Raw genomic sequence first — 7,371 nt, 5'->3', positions numbered from 1 at the left:
GACATCCTGGTGGATTATGCATGTCTTTGCGCAGTTTAGGCAAACAGAAAAATGTAGCCAGAACACAACCTTCACTATTAAATTTTTTACGTACTTCATTATCTGAAAAATACCCTAGCCTCACACCTTTTTGTAGCAGTTCTTGAAACTTAGTTACAGCTTGTTTATAATTTTTCATGTCACTATTTTCATATACATCTTTATTCTGTAAATGGTCCAAGCACATTTTGTGATACTGATGAAAATGCATTACTACTATTTTATTTCCCTTATCCTATGGCTTTATAATTAAATCCCTTCTTTCTTGCAGTTCTTTTAGGGCTTTCCACTCTCTTAATGTCAAATTATAACAAATATTGTTCTTATTATATAACAAGTTATCACACATTTCATTCATGGCAAATTTTAACATTGAATTAAAATGTATAATTTTTTCATTAGAATAGGGGGGAATATATCTGCTTTTCATAGGCACAACAGAAGTGTCAGTAGAACAATAAGCATTATTTTCCACATGTTCCATAGACATATTCAAATCTGAAAAACAAGAATGAAAACTTTCTTCCATAGAAACATCAGCATATGGTAACTTAACATCACTATTAGCATAAAATACCATAAGGTGCAACTTACGAACAAAACAGAAAATTTCCTGGTTTAAAATATGTTTCCTAGGTAGCACAGTAGGGACATATTTCAGCCCCAAATTCAAAACAGCAAATTGTTAATCTGACAAAATACATCCAGAGAGATTTATTACAACCATATTACAGTTCATATTAGCAAAGTCATTGCCACCTGCCTCTTTTGTTGTTAAAATGCCATGGTGCCGTTGTTGAAAATTGTCCAGATCCATTGCCATTGGTGTAGAAGCCATTTTGGTTTCTTTTCCGATTAAATTGCTCCCTATCATTCACCCCTTCCCTCCAAAACCAGTGTTCATGTTCCTCTGGTTGTTTGGCTGCTGGCAAATATGCTTGTTGCTTTCTAGGTCGTCAATGTCATCTGTTTCTTCTGAGGAAGCAAAAGAAACCAAGAGGTTTTTTAAAAGCTCCCCTATTATGTTGTACTTTCCCATGTTGCTGTTTAGTTGAAGAAACAAAGGCCCACCCATTTTCATAGTCTCTAATGTCCGTTAAAAGTTTCATTTTTTTTGTATTCCACTAAATATTTTTCTAATGAATTTAACTTCATATTTACATTCTCCGTCAAATAATTCATACTGGTGGAATTCAGAGAACTGGAAATCTTTAAAGATAAGGACTGCAGTTCTTGCTTAAGTTTTTGTTGTTTAAATTGGTCACATTCAAGCAAAATAGCAAGCCAGTTCATAACACATCTGTGGATGCTGCAACCCAGCGTTCTTTAAATACTTTGTCAGAATCACATTGCTCATCAAAAGGTTCACTCGGGCTCTTTATAAACCGAAAACCTCTAGGTGTAACATTCAACTCCATATATCTTTTTAAGACCAAAATGTTAAAATGCACCTTAGTTTCCTTTTGCAGCAGCATTTCAAATTTATCACACAGTTCTCTCATACCCAAAGGGACAGAATTGGGTACCTGTCCCACCGCAGAAAAGGGATTATTCACATGTTTCTGTCTCTCCTCAACACACCGATCAAATAGCTGGGCAAAATTGGATGTACCATGGTTGTTCTCACCAGCAGGAATCTGTGAAGCCTGGATATATTGTTCCATTGTTCTCTGTGACCCAGATGAATGTCCAGAAAAACCAGCAGCACCCAGCACAGGCAGAGAATCTTCTTTCGAATTTTGTGGAATGTCTCTGTTAGGGTCTAAAGCCATAAAGACAACTAGTCCATACAACTAGCAACAATAAGAAAATCAAGATCACTGGTTCAGACCCAAAAGCATTTTATTCTCTAGCACCTCAGTACAAAACCTTCCAGAGGTTACAAAATTCAGCTAAAATGTGCTACTTTTTATACAAAAAACACAAACTCAATCAATCAATAATACAATCAAACAATTAAATAAAATACTTCCAATTAACCTCTCCATTCAGTCCCATAGGGACCAAAGTAATATATTTAAGAATAAAGACAGACTCGTTGTATAACAGTTTTTCTTTCAAAAGAATTTCATTTTCAACAAATACTTTCTCTAAAATACAACCTTGAAGCATAGAAAAATCACTGCCATGTACATCTCTGAAATGACATGCTAAAATCTTGTCTTCCTTTTGATGTTTTTATGTCCCTGATATGTAAAAACCTCAACCTAGTCTATGCTAGTGTTTTTCAAGTGCACCAAACAAGTAAAATGAACAAAACAAGCAGATGAACAGTAATTACATTTGTAAGACGAATTCAATTAGCAGGCAGTCTAAAAAATGCAGTAAAATACAGTTGCACAGTGTAAACAAACAGATATGCAGTAAATATTGCTTTAGTTAATCAGAAAGTGCAGAACACAGTTGAAATAAGCACTTATCTTTTGCGGTATCTCATCTGGTATTTGGAAAACAATAGCGTAAGGGCAGAAGCCCTAATTCTCTGCATCTTTGAGCAAACAAGCACAAACTTGTTCAAACAGTGGCTTATATCATCATAGTCATAGGTAACATAGCCATCATAATGTTCCCCCATTGTCATAATTTAATTTCTTGATTAATGGCGGTACAATCAGCAATATAAAATCTCCTTTGGACTGTAATAGCAGAATGAACTTTAATAGCGTTGTAAGCTAGCACACAAGAAATGCTTAGGTGATCAGCCATACCAAGCTCTGGCTCTCTGCTACAGCTGACCACCTACAATCTGTCACTGAGCTAAATCACATCTAGGATGATGCTTTTCCTTGTGGCTACCTTAACAATTTGTTGATAATTGAGTAAGATGTTGTCATCGATAATGTTGTTAATGATTAATGAATTAGAAGTGCACCAAGATCCAATCTAGAACTGGGGCATTTATATCACCCGCAATTAAATTGTAACCACTTAAGAAACAAGTGTGAATAATTTTACTAAATTCAGTAGCTGATGACAGTGGTTGATTCAGGAGTCAATTAACGAGTGCAATATATATATATATATATATATATATATATATGTGTGTGTGTGTGTGTGTGTGTGTGTGTGTATATATATATATATATATATATATATATATATATATATATATATATATATATATATATATATATATGTGTATCTTTATTTTCTGGTAATCATCATTAGTCTGGCCTGTCTCATAATGATTCATGACCAATGGGTAGTGGGATAATTGTCACGAATAAGAAGACTGAAATTACCTTTTTGACTACTAAAGGAGTCCATTTCAATCCTGCCTGCATCAATATTACCTGCCACCAGAATTATAACATAATACTTCATAGATTTTGCAGCCATAGATTTTACTGCTTCCGTTATATCAGATAACTTACAACCTGTTAGACAAGACACAGTAATAGATTTGGGCTAAATCCTAGGAATAATGTCTTAGTCCTCTCAACATAGAATCACCTACTATCAAAACTTATTTCAGAGAGTTAGACCAATTATTATTTGTACTTTGGGAAACCTATTCAGTGTGAATTGGCAAATTAGAAGGAATCACAGCATTGTCGGTAGCCAGACCCCCCCAAATGCTCTCATATGTTTCTTCTTACCTCTCTGAGAGATGAAGTTGTCAATGTCACTCTACAATCTTTTGTTGGAGCAAACTGCACCCTTAGGGTATGAATTTGTTGGACCATGGCCAGGACTAACAGCCTTTTGTTCTTTACAGGCAATAATGATTGCATCCTTATTAGTCAGGGCATCTGAAGCAAAACTTATTACAAAGTCTGCCAGATGTTTATTTGTACAAAATATTTACAGCAGTGGCAGCATCAAGCACATTACTGTCAGAAATACCAGGATAGACATAATTTAATATTTAAACAAACAGAGAGCCGCTACAGATTGTAAACAGGGACTTCAATTCTCCGTCATTAACTAGCATAATAATGTCCTTAGTTACCCTCTTGTTGCTTATAGAATCCCCCAAGGAATCTCTACTTTGACAGACCTAGTCACACCCTATTAATAAATCTGTTTGGATCTCAGTATCTATGATAGCAAGCCCGGCAACCAAGATTTGAACTCCAAGACTCATTTGGATAAAGATTAGCACCTGTAACATTATCACCATTGATTAAGATCAATCCCTTATTATTAAACAGCTTGAGATCTGTGTACCTAGAATAGGTTTTGTCAATAACCTGCCATCCTGAGATATCCGTGCCATACATTTGGCAAGAAGAACATTGAGTTAACATTCCTGAGACAGAAATCATCCATTTGGTCCATCAAAACAACTTCCCAGTGAAATATGATAAAAAGAATGGAAAGAAAAAAGATAAACTAACTAGGAATAATGTGCTATAAAATCACTACCACTACTGTCCAACATGCCCAAATATGTTTGACATTTCTTACTGATGTGATGGCACATTTGCTGAAAGAGTGACAAAGAAGTAGAAGGCCGCTGCCTGCTTAATGGTGCAGCCAAGAAAGATGCCCACCCCCAGACTGCCTACAACTTTGGCAGCTTCAGCACACCAAATAAGTTAAAAAGAAAAATAAAATGGTCCCATGGCATAGTAACTACAGAGCCTGGGAAGCACACTTCTTATTGTGGTGGTGTGTCTGCTTTTTCTACATTGACTGGGATTGTCTTTACAAGACATTGTGTTACAGAAAAGAAGTGCAGAACTTCTGAGTCTGAAGCAGGCATGTAAACCAAAGACAAAAGGAAGTACAGGCCTGAAGCAGGAAGACAAACCAGAGTGAAGGATCTGTCCGTAACAACTAAAGAAAAGCAACTGCCTTTAGTAGTATATCATGGCCACTACATCTTGAGGGAGCCAGATTCCTGACCTCTGGCTCTAGGCAAAGTTTTGAAGAGCAGTCTCTAGGAAGTTATGTGCAATGGCTAAAGGCAGTCTGGAAGGTGTCCCTGAAACCTGAAAAGGGGAGAGAAACTGTTGTCCTGTAAAGCAGAAACTAATGGAATTACTATTGCCTGTATGGAAAAGTATGTTGAAGGGAAAGAACTGAAGAAATCATCATATAATTGCTAATAGTGAGGCCACTGTAACGTAGGATGCTCCCACCTCCCAAAAGTAAAAGAAACAGTTATCCAAGCCTGCTACTTTTATGGTATACTAATCTGTGATTGAAAGCTTTCCTATGGTGATGTGTATAACAATTTCCCCAAAGCCAGCATGTCCATGAATTCCTTGAGTAGAATAGCAACTGCTGACTGACAAATACTATGCCAGGTAAATTAAATATAATAGATGAAGATCAGCCAACCACCACAGGCCCATCAATCACCTGACCAATGTCAGTCTTCCAGTAAAGGCTGAACTGACCACAAATGCACATGCATTTTCTACAAAGGTTGCAGACTTGCCTCCAGTTTCATAAAATGAAGGCATTTCTTCTGGGAGAATTCTTCAGCAGTATTCAGAAGGTTTGGACTTCTCACTAATATTATTCATGCTCCTGACAGATTTTACTGCGGCTGAGTATTCCCCCTGCACAAAAGCTAACACTCATCTCACATTGAAGCACCACCAGCATAATTTGGTACACATGGTTTATTGAAATGGTTGTATTCTTACGTATGATCAAATTGGTCATGTATTATTTTTAGTTTGGCTACTTTCATAAAGTGATGCAGGCAAGAAATTGTTTCCCTTCTGAGATGTTGCTAGTATAGTTCACTTATTGTTCTTCTTGCACTTAGGTTAAGGCTAAGAAGGAGTTTAATGGATTACTTCAGTATTCTGATTAACAAATTTATAAATATTAAAACCATTTCTCATTATAGAGGTTGACCTTATTTCAACCCCAGAATATTTTTCATCCTTCTTGGCAAAGCAATAGATTGCATAGAGATAATTTTTGTTTATACTCAGATGTGAATCCAGAATTCAAAAATACAAAACCAGAAATGAGCACAGTATACACACAAACACGTATATATAATATGTATGTATATAATATATATATATATATATATAGTTTTTATATATATATATATATATATATATATATATATATATATATACACACACACACACACACACACACACACACACACACACACACACACGAAGTATATATATATATATATATATATATATATATATATATATATATATATATATATATATATACCCGACAGGTCAAAACAGCGACACTCACATGTTAGCTCACATCATCGACACTTCATAACATTGATGTTTCAGGTAAGCGATCTTCCCCCTCACAGGACCCATGGTAGCACCCGTTTCTCTGTTATAACGTGTAGGGTATACGTCATTATTCAAAATTTACCCTGACAGCGTTGTCCTTACCTTCTTAATAGTGAAACGAGTGCTACCATGGGTCCTGTGAGGGGGAAGATCGCTTACCTGAAACGTCGATATTATGAAATGTCGATGATGTGGAGTCGAACATGTGAGTGTCGCTGTTTTGACCTGTCGGTAAACTGATAGGTACCCATATATATATATATATATATATATATATATATATATATATATATATATATAAAATACTAAACTATAACCAACTCACCATGGCTCATTATTTGCTGTACCATCCAAACAAGATTCCTGATCTCTCAGGATTACTCAACTTTCACAATTCTACTCGCCAACTGAGATCCACAAACAAAGCCCTTCTTGAAACCTTACCATGATAGGGAGGCCCTTGTGCTGAGCATTTGCAGTGGATTGCAAGAGGAGTCTGAGGGAGATGTGGGGACTGATCTCCTCATTGAGGCTCAGGCTGACACCTCAGTGGAAGGGGTAGCAATGTCCCAGCAGCTATCTCCTACCCAGGTTCGAGAAATCCGAGCAGTGTTGCAGGAATTGGGGACATGTTCACTGGGAAACCAGGGTGCACCCACCTAGTGCAGCACCAGGTGGATACAGGACCCTAAAGTCCTATTAGGCAGGCCCCTTATAGGGTGCCTAAGAGAGTCAGACAGACCCTGAGGGAGGAGGTACAGGAGATGTTGGAACTAGGGGTGATTCAAGAGTCCAACAGTCCCTGGGCCTCCCCAGTGGTGCTGGTGTCAAAGGATGGCAGCACCAGGTTCTGTGTGGACTACAAGAAATTAAATAGTCACACAGAGTCGGATGCTTACCCCATGCCTTGGGCAGATGAGGCCCTAGAGCAGTTGGGTGGAGCTAAGTATCTTACAACCATTGATCTTACCAAGGGTTACTGGCAGGTGCCCTTGACTCCCAGTGCTAGAAAGAAATCAGCCTTTGTGACTCCTTTTGGCTTGTATGAGTTCACAAAGATGCGCTTTGGGATGAAGAATGCCCCAGCAACTTTCCA

The sequence above is a fragment of the Protopterus annectens genome, chromosome 2.part0 (genome assembly GCF_019279795.1).
Source record: "Protopterus annectens isolate FY-2018-M chromosome 2.part0, PAN1.0, whole genome shotgun sequence".
NCBI lineage: Eukaryota > Metazoa > Chordata > Ceratodontiformes > Protopteridae > Protopterus > Protopterus annectens.
This window is presented reverse-complemented; position numbering follows the sequence as displayed.